The sequence below is a fragment of the Adiantum capillus-veneris genome, chromosome 21 (genome assembly GCF_014529385.1).
Source record: "Adiantum capillus-veneris isolate H3 chromosome 21, ASM1452938v2, whole genome shotgun sequence".
NCBI classification, from domain to species: domain Eukaryota; kingdom Viridiplantae; phylum Streptophyta; class Polypodiopsida; order Polypodiales; family Pteridaceae; genus Adiantum; species Adiantum capillus-veneris.
This window is the reverse complement of record NC_140951.1, coordinates 83,799,186-83,815,084: the sequence shown is the minus strand read 5'-3', so window position 1 is coordinate 83,815,084 and position 15,899 is coordinate 83,799,186. Positions and strand designations below refer to the sequence as shown.

Below are 15,899 nucleotides of genomic sequence, written 5' to 3'. Positions count from 1 at the left end.
AGAGGAGGTTTTGACAATATTCTGGTGTTGTATTCTTCTCTCTCTATCTCTCAGTCTCAGTACCTTCATTCACAGTGTTTACCACTTTGTTTGTGATCATTGGCACTCTCTCACTAAAGGACCGGAAGGCTCTCCCTTCCGTAAGTAAAAGGAACCTTGAGCACAGTTCGGAGCACTCATCTTGAGCAACCTTACAACCTAAAAGCATATCACATTCTGAAAGAGGAGACACGACAAATTTCCGACGGAAGGCAGCTCGTTGAACTGTAAACAACACATCACGGCACTCTTGCGTGATGAGAGAGTCTCGAGCGGAAGCGAAGCCAGACACCTCGAGAGGAGATGTCTGACTAACCTCTAGGCGGGCTCTCTCTACAAGAGAGGCACTAATCACATCATGCATACTACCTGAATCAAACAATATGACAAAACACCGACTTGACCATAACACTTCGTGAGAGACTCATCAATGTGTGTGTCAGAAACATGTGAAGACGCAGATTGATTCATTAAAGTGCTTGTGGTAGCTGTGGGTTCTTTGGGTTCTGTAGGTGGGGCCGTCTTAGGACAAGCCGCTTTAATGTGACCCTTGACGTGACATTGATAACGACCTTCCTTAGCATAAATGACTTGTTCTTTTGCCGTTATGTATCCTCCTATAATTCCTTTTGCGGCTTTTTCATCAGGGGTTAGCTTAGATTTAGCAAGTGTTTTAGCTTTACCCTTAGATTCATTGTTAGAGTTCTTTTCCGAAGCATTAGAGGAAGATTGGCTAGAAGAGTTACCGTTCTTACCATTCTTACCGTTCTTACCATTTTGAGGGTTCTGAGAAGTCTGAGTGGTACTTAGAGAAGTCTTGTTTTCCTTAGGCCTTCCCTTATTGTGCTTCATCTCTTGTGCGAGAGCAATCGCTACGGCCTTGTTGAGATTGATTGGATTGAGTACCTCAACATCAAACTTGATATACTCGTCCAATCCATAAAGGAATGCCTCCTTGTGCTCAACATCTGATTTGCGTAATTGGGTGCCGAGCTACAAAACACGATTAGAGAAAGAAATAACTGGCATACCATTTTGCTTGATACCGCACCAATCGTCCTTCAATCATGCTAGGTACTAGAGTGGCATAAACCGCGCCTTGAGCTTGTCTTGAAAGTCGGCCCAATTGAAGGAAAGGGGCGCATCTTCGTCGGCTGCCTCTAGGTGCGCGGTCAACTGTGCCTCTTGCCATGCGTGGTACCAATTAATGGCATCACTGGCAAGGTACATGGCTGTCATAAAGACCTTGCTATTTCCTGTATTCTTAGTTGTCGCAAAGTAAGCATTAAATTGATGTAACCAAGAATGAATAATAGTAGCATCCATCTTACCGTCATACTTATTGAATGTCAACTTCTCAGTGACGGGATTGTTGGAGTCCGAATCTCTGCTTGTGCTACCTGAAGAACTATCAACATCTTTGGCCGGCTGGGGTTTCGAGGTAAGTATGTGTAGGACCAACTCTTGCATGCATTGGTCTCTCTGTGCCTCACGCTCTAACTACAAGGCCGCTCGGCGTTCTTCAGCCGCCAAGCGCGCTTGCTCACGCTTATGCTCAAAGGCTCACCTTCGTTCGTCGCGCTCACGCTCCAAGGTAGCGCGTTGCGCCTCTTGTTGTAGCATCATGTCCATCATTGACTTGACCAAAGCCTCCATCGGATTTGGTGCAAACCATGGCGTAGATGGGGAAGGGGGAGGGTCGGAAAAACCTCCTGATGGGAAAAATTCTTCTTCACCACCTTCATGCTCATCACCTTCATGCAAAGTATCCATTCCGCTTCGGGTGATGACCATACATTGAGATCTTGGGTTCTTAAGTTCACGAGGAACTTGGGTTCTTGAGGTTCTTGGATGCTTGAGTCCTTGAGTTCTTGAGGTTCTTTCTTTAGCTTGTAATCTGTGTTAGAGAAGGATCTTCTCTTACCCGAGCTCTACTCTTTCCTGCGGGTGCACCCCTTGGCGGCCTTGCGCTCACACCAAGGTTGCTTTTTTCCACCTCACGTCGATTGGCCGGCCGCTAAGTGTATGGTCCGCTCTCAATGAGTGAAAAGAGGCACAAGGGGACGTCGGACAAGCCCTTCTTTCTTGGGTTACCTGTCACTCTTCAAAAACACGATTAGGAATCGACACGCCCAAGTGGACTTGGGTTACGTGCGACCGCAACAAGCAAAAAAAATTCTTGTGGTTCTTTCCTTGAGTGATACGGAACACTACCAAAGCTGTGATACCAATGTAAGGTGTAGCGGAAGTATATGTTGAACTTTGCTTAAGATGAGTGCTCCGAATTGTGCTCAAGGGTTCTTTTTACTGACGGAAGGGAGAGCCTTCCGTTCCTTTAACGAGAGAGTACAACGATCACAAACAAAACAGAGGCGCTGCTCGCTACTGCTGAATGCTCCCCCCCCCCTTGCTGCCCCCCCCCCCCCCCCCCCCGCTCGCCACCCTCGCACTGCCCCCCGTCCCCGTCTGCCCTTGCGCGCGGCAGTCCAGCCCGCCCGCCCGCCCCCCTGCTGCGCGTAACCCCCTCGCTGCCCCCCTCTCGCGCCTCCATCCCCCCCCCCCGCCCGCTGCCTCTTGAGATCCCGCCCATTGCCCGCCTCATCCTCTCTCTCTCCCCCCCCCCCCCCCCCCCCCTGTCTTCTTCTTTCCCGAAGACCCCTACAATTGGCTCTGGCAGCATTGTTTCTTTGGACAGTGCTCGGCGTGCTCGGTTGCAGAGTCTCTTCACCGTCCGCTTCTTCGCCACTGCAGTAGACACAGATGGAGGCTCCAGCTTCGCCACAGATGGACTCGCCCGAAGCCCCCTCGCCCGACCCCGCTGAGCCCACCATTCGACTTGCTCTTTCACCGACAGAGCAAGCGAGCCTAGCCGCAGAGTAGAGCACTTGCAGGCGACTTCTGTCATCTGCAACATTCCCACTATCCCTCCCAAGTCACTGAAATGGTCACTAGTGTAGAAGCGATCTATCCGCGATAGATTCACTCCTCCCACTCTGCGGTCCGAACGAGAGAAGGCAAGGCTGTCGGGGGGCCTCACAAAACCAGAGTGCTGCCAAACATCCGAGACCCTCAGAGTCATACAAAACCTCTCCCAAGCTGGCAGCTCAACTCCATGCACAGTAGCATGGCTACCACCAATCCTGTTAGAAGGGTCCTCCAACATGTTGAAGTCCCCTCCTATGCACTAGTGTTCTGCCTGTGGGGAGACTCAACTATTTGTGACCAAAACTCTGTTCGAGCACTCGCCACATTGGGCGCATAGATGTTCAGGAAGCCCACTAGGCAACCTTGAACCTGCATAGTAATCCACTGAGCCCTGCCTGGCACAATAATCCCTTTGCCCACAATGGCCTACTGCAAAGAGTCCGCAATAGTCATACATACCCCACCGTGGATGCCTCCACGTCCAAAAGCAGCTGGCCAAAAAGTATCATATCGTCCACGCAAGAGCTGACCACAACGTCTAATGCAGCTCTCACACAGATGTGCTCCTGAAGCATAAGGAGATCAATCTCTCCTCCCACAAGGCAGCGCTGAAGCTCCTGACGCAGTCGGCCCCGCTGACGCTGAAACTGGGGCCCACCTAGTCCCTGCACGTTCCATGAGACGATCCTCATGGGGAGCGAGAGAGAACAGATGCTGCTGCAGCAGCTAGACGGGCTATCTTCGAGGCTGGCTTGGATGGGGATTAATCCGCATCCGAGCGTCCTCTAGATAGGCGTGACTGGAAAGAGTGTCTGGCCCAAGCCCAAGCAAAGCGAGCCGTACGTAAAGCAACCTCCTTTGTCCAGGAGTCCTAATGAATGTATACATAGCATGGCAAGCACTATGTATCGGCAAAGAAGTAAAACACAATGTGTCTACATCCTGCTGAATCTGGAGGTGTCACCGCAAACTTGGCCAATGGCCACAAAGTCTGAAGCATGTCTGTAACTCCTAGTTCTCCCATGTGGTGAGAGAACTCTAGGACCTGTGTGTGCAACCATCCAACACTGAGTCGAGAGTCCACTCAGTCTGGTCTCTGCCGCAAAGGGGAAAGGAGAAGCCAACTGCCGAGTCCAAGGCCTCTGTCCCCCTAGCTGCAAGGAACAGAACATGGACCCTGAAGCAGACTGCCTCATGGTTTGCTGAGGGGTCACCGAGAAAATGAGTGAAGTCGTAGTCGAAGAAGTCCCATCGGCGCCGGATGTCAATGCTCGTCAGACCACGAGGGATAGCTGCAAGGGCAGACGTCTGTACCTGTAGAGGGGGCCGCTAGAAAGGCTGTCCCTCTCTCGCCAAGCGACTTGTGGCAAAGGCGCTGCCAAGAGATCTCCTAGCAGCCGGAGAAGGCCCTGTCCCTTGGGTCGACTCTGGACTGAAGCGGGAGGGGGGGGAGAAGGAGCACGGGGGAGCGGAGGAGAAGAGGGGCGGGGGGAAGAGGCGGTGGGAGCAGGAGGCGGGGGGGAGGATGAGGAAGAGGGGGGGAACTCTGGGGGGGAAAGGGGCTGTCGAGGGGGAGGCTGGGGTGGGGGCTAGAGCAGGGACCTCATCCTGCTCAAGAGGACCAAACCGGTTCCCCTCGGAACCCACTGCTGCTGAGTAGGCGCTTGAGGACCACTCTGAGTGCCAGGCTGTCGTTGTGGCCCCTGTTGTCGTCAACCACGGACCTGCTGCCATCCCTCCTCCGCTGGAGCCCTAGGCTCAGAGGGTGGCTCTGCATGTGTGCACTGTGTCTCTGTCTGTGTTTGCTGGCCAGCCCTTGCAGGCTGGGGCTGGGGTTGAGGCTATGGTGTAGGTCGAGGCCTCCTCCGTGGACAGGCCTTCGCTAGATGGCCCATCTGTTGACAAATGAAGCACTGGTTCGGGAGGCCCGAAGACTCCACACTCTGTCTAAACCAACCCCCACTCACCCGAGGCAGAAGAATAACCTTCGGGAGCATGTGAGTGTCTCTGACCCAAACGCGAACTGAGGGAATGCTAGCCGCCTTGGCAGCTATTGAGGTTGCCGTGCGAGGTGTCTCCAGGACAGTCCCAATGGCTGAGCCAATCCTGGACAAAAGTGGTAAGTACTCCCTCCGCAAACCCGGAAAGCAGACGGAGATGGGGATGTCTGCCTCCTCTACTAGAACATCCGAAGCAGGGTCGAAACCATGTCTCCACTTTCGAAAGTGGGCTTGTGCTGCTCGAATGGTCAATGGACTCATGGTGATGACATTGGATGCCATCTCGGAGGTCTCAAACTCGATCTGATAGTAACCTCGTTCGAGTATCTGTACGTCCAAGATCTTGCCCACCTCTGCGAGAAGGCGGGCTTGGAGAAGGTCACGCAACTCTCCTCTGCTAGGTCGGGTGTCGAGAATGGCAGGGACTTCCTTCTCGGACCATGCACCTGTGATCCTCACAGTGGCAGACAGGCAGAGGAGTGGGAGCACGATGCTTCGCATCCCAGAGAGGGTCTTGTTGGACTCAGCACTCAGAGAGCGGGTAGAGACTATCTTGACAGAGAGCTTGGACAGGCAGGATTCTCCTGCTGACAGAGTGGCCTTAGGCCTAGCTCAGATTAGCCGTTTCTTTCTCCCGGAGTCTTTGGCTCGCCGAGCTGCAGCAAGAGAGGAGGAGCAGCGTCTCAGACGGGGCATTGCTTCGTTGCAGAGGATGCAGGAGCAGCATCTAGATAGTCCTTGGTTGGAGGAGCAGCTACAGTAGGCTCGACAGGAGCTTGTTAGCACAGAGGAGAGGCGACATGAGTTTGCTTTGCACCGACAGGCATCTCAGTGGACCCAGGTGGGCGACAGAGTGACTGGTGCTTTCTTTGAGGCAGTGGGACCTCGGCATTCGCATGCCAAGGTCACTCAATTGAGGAGGCCCGACGGGTCAGTTGCTTCTGAGCACGAGGATATGCCTGCAGTTGTTACTGAATTTTACCGTGAGTTACTGTCTTGCAGAGTCCCAGTTAGAGCGTTAGGATGCATGCAGGGAGCAGGTTTGGGCATAGATGCCTTGTCTTGTGACTGAGGAGATGCGTCAGAGGCTTGAGCTTCCACTTCAGCTTGAGGAGTTGCACACAGCTCTTAGGGCCCTCCCCCGTGGTAGCTGTCCAGGTGAGGATGGGCTGACTCCTAGTTTTTTCTTGGAGTACTGGGACCTGCTAGGCCCAGATCTTTGTAGTGCTTTTCAATACATTTTGCACACAGGAGCGATGCTTGACAGCATGAGTGAGGGCCTGATCTATGTCATTCCCAAGGAGGGTGTCTCCTTGGATGAGATTCGACAGTGGCGCCCCATCACCATCCTCAACTCAGCCTACAAAATTCTTGCCAAGGCTCTGAGTTTGAGGATTCAGCCACTTCTAGAGAGCCTTATACATGGGACTCAGACAGGTTTTGTCAAGGAACGCGGTATCCTTGACAACATCTTTACTTTTTGGGAGGCTTCTGTCCTAGCACGGCTCCGGGGTGAGGACCTAGCAGCGTCACCATGAAACGCGTTTCGGCAGGTAAGGACAGGTGAAACGTTTCGGGCCTTGAAACGTTTTGCTCACCAAGTGAAACACAAGCCGTTTAACTAACAACAAGTTACCATAGTTTTAGTTTCAAAGTCACTAAACGCACGTTTCGGTCTCGCGTTTCATTGTGCTCTCATTTTGGAGTGAAACGTTTTGGGGCTGAAACGCCGCGTTTCAGGGTGAAACGTTTCGGCCTTGAAACGTTTCGCGGTTACGCTGGGACCTAGTGATTCTTCTTCTTGGTTTTGAGAAGGCATACGATAGAGTTGACTGGGACTTTCTAGAGGGCACTTTGTGCAGGATGGGCTTCTCAGATGCTTGGATCAGAGGGGTGTCAGCTTTGTACAGAGAGGCTCACAGTCAGGTACTTTTGGCAGGAGGTAGAGGTGATCGCTTCATGCTCACACGCTCAGTCAGACAGGGCTGTCCTCTTGCCCCCTTCCTCTTTCTGTTCTATGCGGAGGCGATGAGCAGGTTTTTAGTGTCGCAGCAGGTTGGTCTACGGGGCTTAGCACTCCCTATTCGGGGAGATGAGCTACTGGACGCTGAGTTTGCCGACAACTCAGCCTTGTACTTAGATGGCCAGGAGGCCAACCTTAACAGGTGTGAGCAAGCTTTGGAGACCTTCTGTTGTGCATCGGGCACACTGATCAACTGGAGAAAGACAGTGGCTTTCTCGGTTGGTAGTGCTCCTGTGCCCAATTGGATGCCAAGAGAGCGTTTTAGGTGGATCCCCCCAGGGACTGCAGTTCGATACTTGGGCTGTCAGGTTGGTTTGGACTTGTCTCCCGAGCAGCAGATTGCTCCCCTTCTCCTGTCTATCAGGAGAAAGTTGTTACATTGGAGCTCAGCACGACTTTCTTTGGCTGGCAGAGTAGTAGTGGCCAACCAGGTGTTGTTGGCGACTATGTGGTACATCATTTCTTGCTAAATCTTCTCGAGTTCTTGTATCAGCCAGGTAGAGAGGCTGATCAGGAACTTCCTTTGGTCAGAACGTGACACTCAGATAACCCGAGCCAAAGTGGCTTGGCAGGTCATTACCCTTTTTTGTTCACAGGGAGGGCTTGGGATCATTGACCCAGCACAGTAGAGCAGAGGCCTTCTTGGGAAGTTCATCATCAGAGGACTTCTTCCAGGTGAGGAGCCTTGGAAGGAGTTCTTGCTACAGCGGCTTCGTGCTAGGGTGCCTCAGGTAGGAGGCCCCTGGCAACCTTCGACCAGATGGATCTTCACAGAGATGCAGAGAGTTGGTTTGAGCAGGAGACTGGGGGACCGCTTCGCTGTGAGTTTGCTTCGATCTTGGGAGCTCTTGCGGCGAGGCCTGGAGCAGAGACAGCCTACTTGCACGGAGCCGCCTACGGTAGCCCCTTAGCACTCAGAGAGGCCACTTGGTTGGTAGTCGGCCTCATGTTTCCTGGGGTCTCATGGCAGCGGGTCCAGCGCGCTCTTTAGGTGACTGGTTAGAGTTCACACGCTTGTCAGAGGAGGTGCAGGGTTTCCAGCTACTACAGGGCATGAGAGGGGTGCAGAGCATGTGCCAGGACATCTCAGAGGTAGTTCCAGCTGAGTGGTTCACGCCTCTCGAGCCAGTAGCACCCAGGTGGATGGGAGCCTTCACAGGCCTGGAGGTTCTCATCTCAGTAAGGGCCTGCTCAGAGACTGTTCCATCCCTTTTCTTCGAGCTTTAGGGTAGGGGACGCTTACAGCGAGTTGTAGTAGAGGCCCCGCAGGTGGCAGAGTGCTGTTTTCAGAGGATCCGAGTAGTGGGCATCTGTGAGAGGACTTGTGTCATAGGGTTGACCCAGTAGCTCTTGAGATTGGACACTGGAGGCTGTGGGCTTGGGAGTGCTGTCCACTGGCACGAGTACAATGGGATCCTGGTGAGTGGCTCTGGAGGGACCCCTTCTCTTCTACAGATCACCCAGGTGTCCCGTTCTTTCAGCACATTGTTCGACTTGGACGTCATATACTAGCAGCACAGAGAGAGGCCCACCCCGTTGCAGCACATCATTGGCAGGAGGAGGGTCTCACAGCTGAGTTCTTGGCAGCCTTCTGGGAGAGGTTATGGGACTCCAGACAGCCGAGGCGAGTGACCTTGTTTCAATGGCTGGTCACACACAGAGCTACAACAGTTGGGAGCTGGCTAGTGCATAGTGGTCTCTCGGCCGCATGTGCAGCTTGTGACCATCTTGTGGAGAGTCAGCGTCACTGTCTTTGGGATTGTCCCTCGGCCCAGTAGGTGTGGCTACGAGTTCTTCGGCTGATGCCTGCTCTCTCCACGGCTTGACATTACACTTGGGGAGCAGCAGCTTGGTCCACCCTCACGGGCCCGGCACTTCAGTTTGAGCTATCTTCCACCAGCAGGATGATAGTGATGCAGGAGGGGTGACCTACACTCCAGCCTGCTCTACAGAGCTTACTCCACAGGAGTGGTGCAATGAGAGAGGAGTGTTGGGAGCTCATCAGTGGCCTGACACTCTGGTTCATCTGGCGGGCCCATTGCTTCCGCATCTCTAAGGCTCGCCCTGTGCCACCAGCAAAGACTGTTCGCGATTTTTGGCTAGAGCTGATCCATACAATCAGAGGACAGCTAGAGGGACTTCAGGGCAGCTCCGACCGCATGCGGGAGCGCAGAGAGGCTTTCCTTCGACTCTGGCGTCCTGGGCCTTTCTATACCATGGTCCAGTGTGTTCTCCGATGGCACTACCGACCACCTCTGTGGCTTTTCCCTTCCCCCATTTCTTGATTTAGCCCCATTGTACATATGCTGGTTTTTTCATTGGGAGAGTCTCCCATCATGGTTGTTGTAGCCCTCTCTTGAAGAGGTGGTTGTAGCCCTATGGGTAGTTTCAGTAACTAATAGAAGGATCTTTTTCTCGGAAAAAAAAAAGATCACAAACAAAGTGAGACTGTGAATGAAGGTACTGAGACTGAGAGATAGAGAGAAGAATACGACACCAGAAAAGTTCTCAAAACCCTTCTCCAAGGGCCCCTCTCTCGATGGCGAGAGAAGTCTATGCTATTGATTGCACAATCTGATACAAGGTGCTGATGCTGTGAATACTAAATGATTCTATGTCGATGTCGACGGTGAGGACGACGAGGACGATGCTAAGGCTGAAAACTGAATGCTGCGAATCTGCAACTGTTGCACCAAGACGGGGCTGATCTGCGGGTAGACGCCAAGGGCGGTAAATGCATGCAAAAATGCTGGGCTGAACTATGGCCAAATCTGAAAATGAATGGGCTGTCGTGATGGCTGAAATCTGTTCTGTTGCAGACCACGCCTTGGCAAGCTCTCGCGGCGAGGATCTGCTACGGGATTGTTGCGGGTCGTAGAGGCTAATGGTGGAAAATTGGAAACGCTAGCATAACTGCAAAAAAATGCAAAACACTAGGGCTTACCGGGTTCTTCTTCGTGATGGTTCTGTTGAGGCAGGGAAACTGCAACAAGGATGATCGCTTGGGGCTGAATTCTGCTAAGCCGGCTAGACAGGCTGAAATTCCCAAATGCTGGCTGGACTTGTGTCTTGCTGAATTGCTGGCGATGGCTGAATTCCAACGTTGGCTGAATCTGAATCGCTGGCTGCTGCAACAATCTGCAAAAGCCAGCTAATGAGAAACGCTAGAACACTGCTTTCTCTCTTTTGCGATCTGCCTTCCCAATGAGCTCTGGGCTTTGCCTTTATACCCCCATCTAAGTGGGTCGAGCAGTTTCACTTGAGAGCCACGATCTGCAACTTTAATAACTAAAAGTGAGTTTGACACTTATAATTAATAAGAGGGTGTTGACATGAAAATGGGTCAATGGCTTGGTACTTGCTCTGATGGTCATGCTATGCTACTGATGTCATGCTTGGGGACTAGATGGATCATGTCATGCTGTGGTTGTGCAACCAGAGGGTATGCAACTACACTAAGTGCCTGGACAGGCACGGCCTGCGCACAGGCTCACAAAGGTGCCAGAACACTTCTTAAGACGATATGAACCCTGGACTTGAAGTAGCTTGTCCACATGCACATAGGGTTAGATGTGCACGTGACAGAGACGGCTCGAGGCTTTCATTTGGTTGTGGTGGTCAAGGCCTTTCTTCACAATGGATCATGGCATTCACTAGCACTACAACCACTTGTATGGCGTTCCGCCTCTTGTTGGGACGGGTCACGCCTTGAAGATGCGGAAGCATGGGGCTCTCTAGATGAACCAGAGTGTTAGGTTGTAGATGAGCTCCCAATAACACTCTATCTCTGCTTCATTCCTTAGGTACAAGCTCTGTGGCAGGCTGGAGTGTAGGCCGGCCCTCCTATATCAGTCATCCTGAATGTCGTGCTTGGCCGGTGAGCGTGGATCAAGCTGAAACACCCTAATGTTAGACTTACACCACTCTATTGCTTCACATATGTCTAGGGCATACTTGTACGGCTAGTATATCTCCGGGTTGGCCACCCACAGTCTAGGTTGTACCTGGTCCGGCCGCCCACCTTTGTCTAGGTGCCCTCATATATTTCCATATATCATTTCTCTGTTGGGTCGTGGGGATTTTTGTCAGGCCTTGCCCTACCTCCCCTTGGGCACCTATTTATAGGGCCAGGGGGTACCCACTTCCACATCTCACAAAGTTCATACTGATTGTACTGAGGGTCTTCTGTTCATGGTAATCATGGGGGGCTGATCGCCCCCTCTTCACCATATCTTGTGTTTGTGGTCTACTGTCTCTCTCTCCTCTCTCAGGCTTCCGCACACGCGCGCTCTCACATGGTATCAATCGCCAGGGCACATGGTATCAACAGCTTCGGGCTCTGCCTGTTCCAAGGCGCTACATTGCACGAGGAACTTTTTATAAGATCAGCAACAGCCAGCGTTTTTTGCAATAACCAACAGATCAGCCAGCGATCTCTGCTCAAACAGGGTGGCGCCATCACCTGGACAACATCCATCGTGACAGATGTTCAGCCATACCTTCGTTTTTGCAGAGCAGGCCTAGCATTTTTGCATCAGGCTGCTAGCGCTACCTTTCTGGACATTTTTGTTGCCGGAAAACCCTCAAATCCACTTGCGTTTTTGGACAGTTGCTGCATTTTTGCAGCAGAGGGGGCAACGCTCAGCTTTGCCCACCTGGATCTTGCCTACGACACACGGCCTGGCATCCAGTGCATTGCTGGTCTAATTCCTCTTCAGATCTACAGATTTCAGCCATACACCTGCTGTTTTTTCTCTGTTTTCAGCCCTCTAATGACTATACATACAGAGATAAACTCTCCCTACACCCTCTGCACCGCTCCGGACCGTGCCGGGAGCGTACGAGCATGCTGAAAATTGCTGGACAGCAGCGTGTTTCATCATCTCGCAGTTGCATTTTTGGGGGGACAGCAGCCTCTTGGCATGTGTTTTTACATAGGATGAAGTTACCTCCTGCTAGGACACCATCCGATGGTGGTCCATGCGGTCTCTCTGTGACTACTGCAGTACACGGTATCTTTGACACCGGCTTGATCATCTACGAGCCTATGATCCTTGGGAGATCCATTCATTCTAGCCATCATTCGACGGTTGCGCACTCGAGAGGGGGTGATGACTTGTGGTTTGTGTCACAAACTGGTGATGTGGCGTACACACATGCAAACACCCTTTGGCATGGACAGCCCTGGCAGAACACCCGCCTGGCTGCTGCAGAAAATTACGGGCTGCATGCTGATGTGGCAGGCCCTGTACGGACGCCCGCGTTTTGCGGCGAGACTTGTGGCAGTGGAAAAGCAGGGCAGTGCGGCAGTTTTACTGCTTTTTGGCTACGCAACTAGGCTACGCAAATGGAGAGAGCTACTTTACTTTATTTTACGCAAAGTTAGAGAGAGAGAGAAAGAAACCCTTTGCTTTAGTTTTCAAAGCTTCTAACTTCAAGCTTTTGAGACAGCTTTTGGTCTCTCCTTTTGGCATCCCTTGTAACCTTTAAATATGTGAGCAGGCCTCCACTCTGCAGAGCATCTGGATGCAAAGTCTGAGAGTGAGCGCCTGCCCGCACTCTTGTACTTTGAACACAGATTAATACAAAAAGAAATACCGAAAGGGGCGCTAGTCTTTGGGGCCAATATCTCTAGGCACGGAACTCCGCCGGACCAGTGTCGAATCAATTGTGAACTGTGAATTGTTTTGAAGTGTTTATTTGTGCTGCCGCGGTAGATTCTCGACTTGGAGTCTCGACTTGGAGTGTCCAAGTCTGTTACAGTGGTATCAGAGCACGGCCGATTTCTCTTCTACGTGAAATCCGATCCCTTTTACGCGGCACCTATGGCTTCCATGCAAAGATCAGTCGACTTCCTCTGCATTCAGCGATGCGGGGAGAGATCACAACCAAGATTCACGCGAGGAGTACGGCCCGCCTTGGCCTACTCAGGCGGAGCTCGAAGAGATGAAGCGTCAATGATTGATCGGCGATGCAACAAAGATGATGCTAAATTTTGCAAAGGACCCCCAATTTGCGAAATTTATGAGCCAGACCTCCTCCGACGAGGTGCATACACAGTGGTGGCAGACCACAGAGCCAGCCCTCAAACCGGCTCTCAAGGAACCTCCTACTCCGAGGATGTACACAGAGCAAGAATTAAAAGAGGTGGTTGATGCACGAATTGCTCAGCTTTTTGACGCGTAGAACAACGTTAAAAAGCACAACAAAAAGCATAAGAAAGGCGCTCACTTCCCGGGTTATTTGGGTCATCAGTCTACTTTTGAAAAGGCAAGAAAGCAGAAGAAGCGTGTTCGATTTGAAGGAGTACCGAGTTCTTCTTCTTCTTCTTTTTCTGAGAGTTCTTCTAGCTCATCTGACTCGAGCGAAGAAGACAGAAAAGGCAAAAAGCGAAGCAAAAAGCAACGCTTCGGAAAGGGCAAGAAAAAGGCAAAGAAGCCTAAATCTCGCCCTGTGGTGTGGTTGACAGTTCTACAGAGGACTCATCTTCAGATAGTTCGGATTCTGATGACAACAGCTTTTATGCAAAAAAGAAGAATTTTTATAAAGCCAACCAGTATGACTTTCTGGAAGACAAAAGCAAGATAGTCCGAGAGTTTAAGGAAGGTGGACAATCAATTAAATTTGACACGTTTTCTGGTTATAGAGATGCTTATAAGGCTTTGTCTTTTGTACAGCAGTTTGACATAGCTTTCTTTGGAGGGCATTACTTAAAGCACTCTAAGATTCGGAGAGTCGCCTCTTACTTTAAGGGGAATGCTCAAACTTGGTGGTCCACGCTTCTATTAAACGAGACAGTGCCAGTTAAATGATTGAAATTCAAGAGGCTTTTTATTTCTTCATGGATGACTCGAGAGTATGAACGCGACATAAGAACTGCTTGGAACCATCTTCGGATGACCAAGAAGGATACAATGAACGCTTATTGCGAGAGATTCTGGAGCTCTTTTCTACCCGCCTCTTCATTTAAGAAGATCTCGTTCAAGGAACAGATTGAACGGTCTACCTTGGGTCTTCCTACAGAGATCCGAAAGTAGAAAGAGAAAGAGTAACCCAAAACAGAAAGAAAAGGATGCACGACCCAAGCTGACTCCTCAAGAGCGGGCTCGCTACATAAAGGAGGGGAAGTCCTTTGGATGCGGGGAAACTGGGCATATCTCCGCGAAGTGCCCTAAAAAGGCACACAAAGAACAGAATGACAAGGACGACGAAAGGCCTGAGAGTTCGAGAGCAGCTGAGGATTGTGGAAGAAAAGGCAAGATGAAAACAGGACTAGTTCCAGATTGCGTGGGTACTGATCGTAGCACGATGGACAAGAGTACAGAACTTTGCCGAGCTTGGGGCAAAGTGAGACACCAAGAAGCCCTAATCTTTTTCGATGGAGGAGCCAAGGCCAACTTCATTTCAACGGAATTGGCGGCGCGGCTCGAGATCACTCCTGATCGGATGGGACCACTTGCAGAGGCTGTTCTAGCGGCACCCGACAGGGACGTAGCCATTACACCTGTCATTGGCAAACTTCGGTTGCATCATCAGGGGTATTTAGGGCATGAGGACTTTTACATAATGCCTTTGGAAGGTTGTGATGTTCTCTTGGGAATTCCCTGGTACCACAAGAACAACGCAGTGGTCGACTGTCGGGCGAGGAAAGCGACATTGATTACAGATGTAAGGTGCAGCGGAATGAATGTTGAACTTTGCTCAAGATGAGTGCTCCGAACTGTGCTCAAGGTTCCTTTTTCTTATGGAAGGAAGAGCCTTCCGTCTTAATGAGAGAGTGCAATGGACACAACAAAAGTGAATGGACACTATGCGTGAAGGTGCATGAGATTGAGAGATAGAGAGAGAAGAATACGACACCAGAGACGACGTAAAACCCTCCTCTGAAGGGCCCACTCTCTATGGCGAGAGCGGTCTACTTATGATTGCACAAATCTCTACAATCTTGGACTTGCCGACGATGTCGACGACGATGAGTACGACAACGAGATGGGCTAAAATCTGAAAACGCTAAGGGCTGAAATCTGCAAATCTTTATCTGCTGAATTTTGACTCTATGTCGGTGACGATGTCGATGGCGACGATAGACGACGACGCGCTGAAAATGCAGATGCTGAAATCTGTGTTTTCCGGGCTGAAACTGCAAACTTCGCGGGATCTGACCTTGCGGCGAGGATCTGCTGCTCGAAGGTGAGGTATGCGAGGTTCGGGACTTATTCTGCGGGTACTGACTGCTGAAAACTGAAAATGCTGATGCTTCTTGGTGTTCCGTCGCAGTGAAACTGCAAAACGCTAGGGCTGAGATCTGTCTTGCTGCTGCCGGTTGTCCTGCAAATGCAAAACGCTAGGCTTCTTGATTGGTCTTGCTGCTGTTGGGGCTGATCTGCTATGCACAAAAACGCCAGGCTGCCTGTGGATGAAAACGCTAGGTCCTTGCAGATGCAAAAACGCTAGCTCTGCTGATGTGGGGGGTCTTGCTGAGAAGGTGCCTGTTGAATACATTGGTTCCTGCTGCCTCTTCTGCCAGAAAGTGCTAGCGCTAGGTTTCTATTTATACAAACTTAGTAAATTTGCCCTACCTACTTTCCAACAAAAGTCACTTAAAAATAATAAGTGAAAAATATCAAAAATAGGAAAAATAGGTCTATGCACTATAAAAATGCTCCTGATGGAAATCTGATGTGCAACCAGAGGATATGAATCTAATCTAAGTATCTGGACATGCACGGTCTGCGAAGAGATTCACAAAAGTGCTAGATCACTTCCTATTCTAGACTGACTTGATTGAATTGAACCTTGGTCATGCTGTAGCTTGTCCACGGACACATAGGTTGGATGTGTCACGTGACAACAAAGAAGGGCAGAACCATTGTACTCGATGTAAAACTTAAGGGCGAGTCTGTCCCTATTGT

At 51.0% G+C, this 15,899-nt stretch overlaps 1 protein-coding gene across 10 annotated transcripts in view; it reads left to right on the top strand.

The window, feature by feature from the left end:
* The window catches only part of LOC147431258 (uncharacterized), a 155,720-nt gene that overhangs the window by 14,476 nt on the left and 125,345 nt on the right, over positions 1-15,899 (top strand). The gene's annotated exons all lie outside the window — the stretch shown is intronic.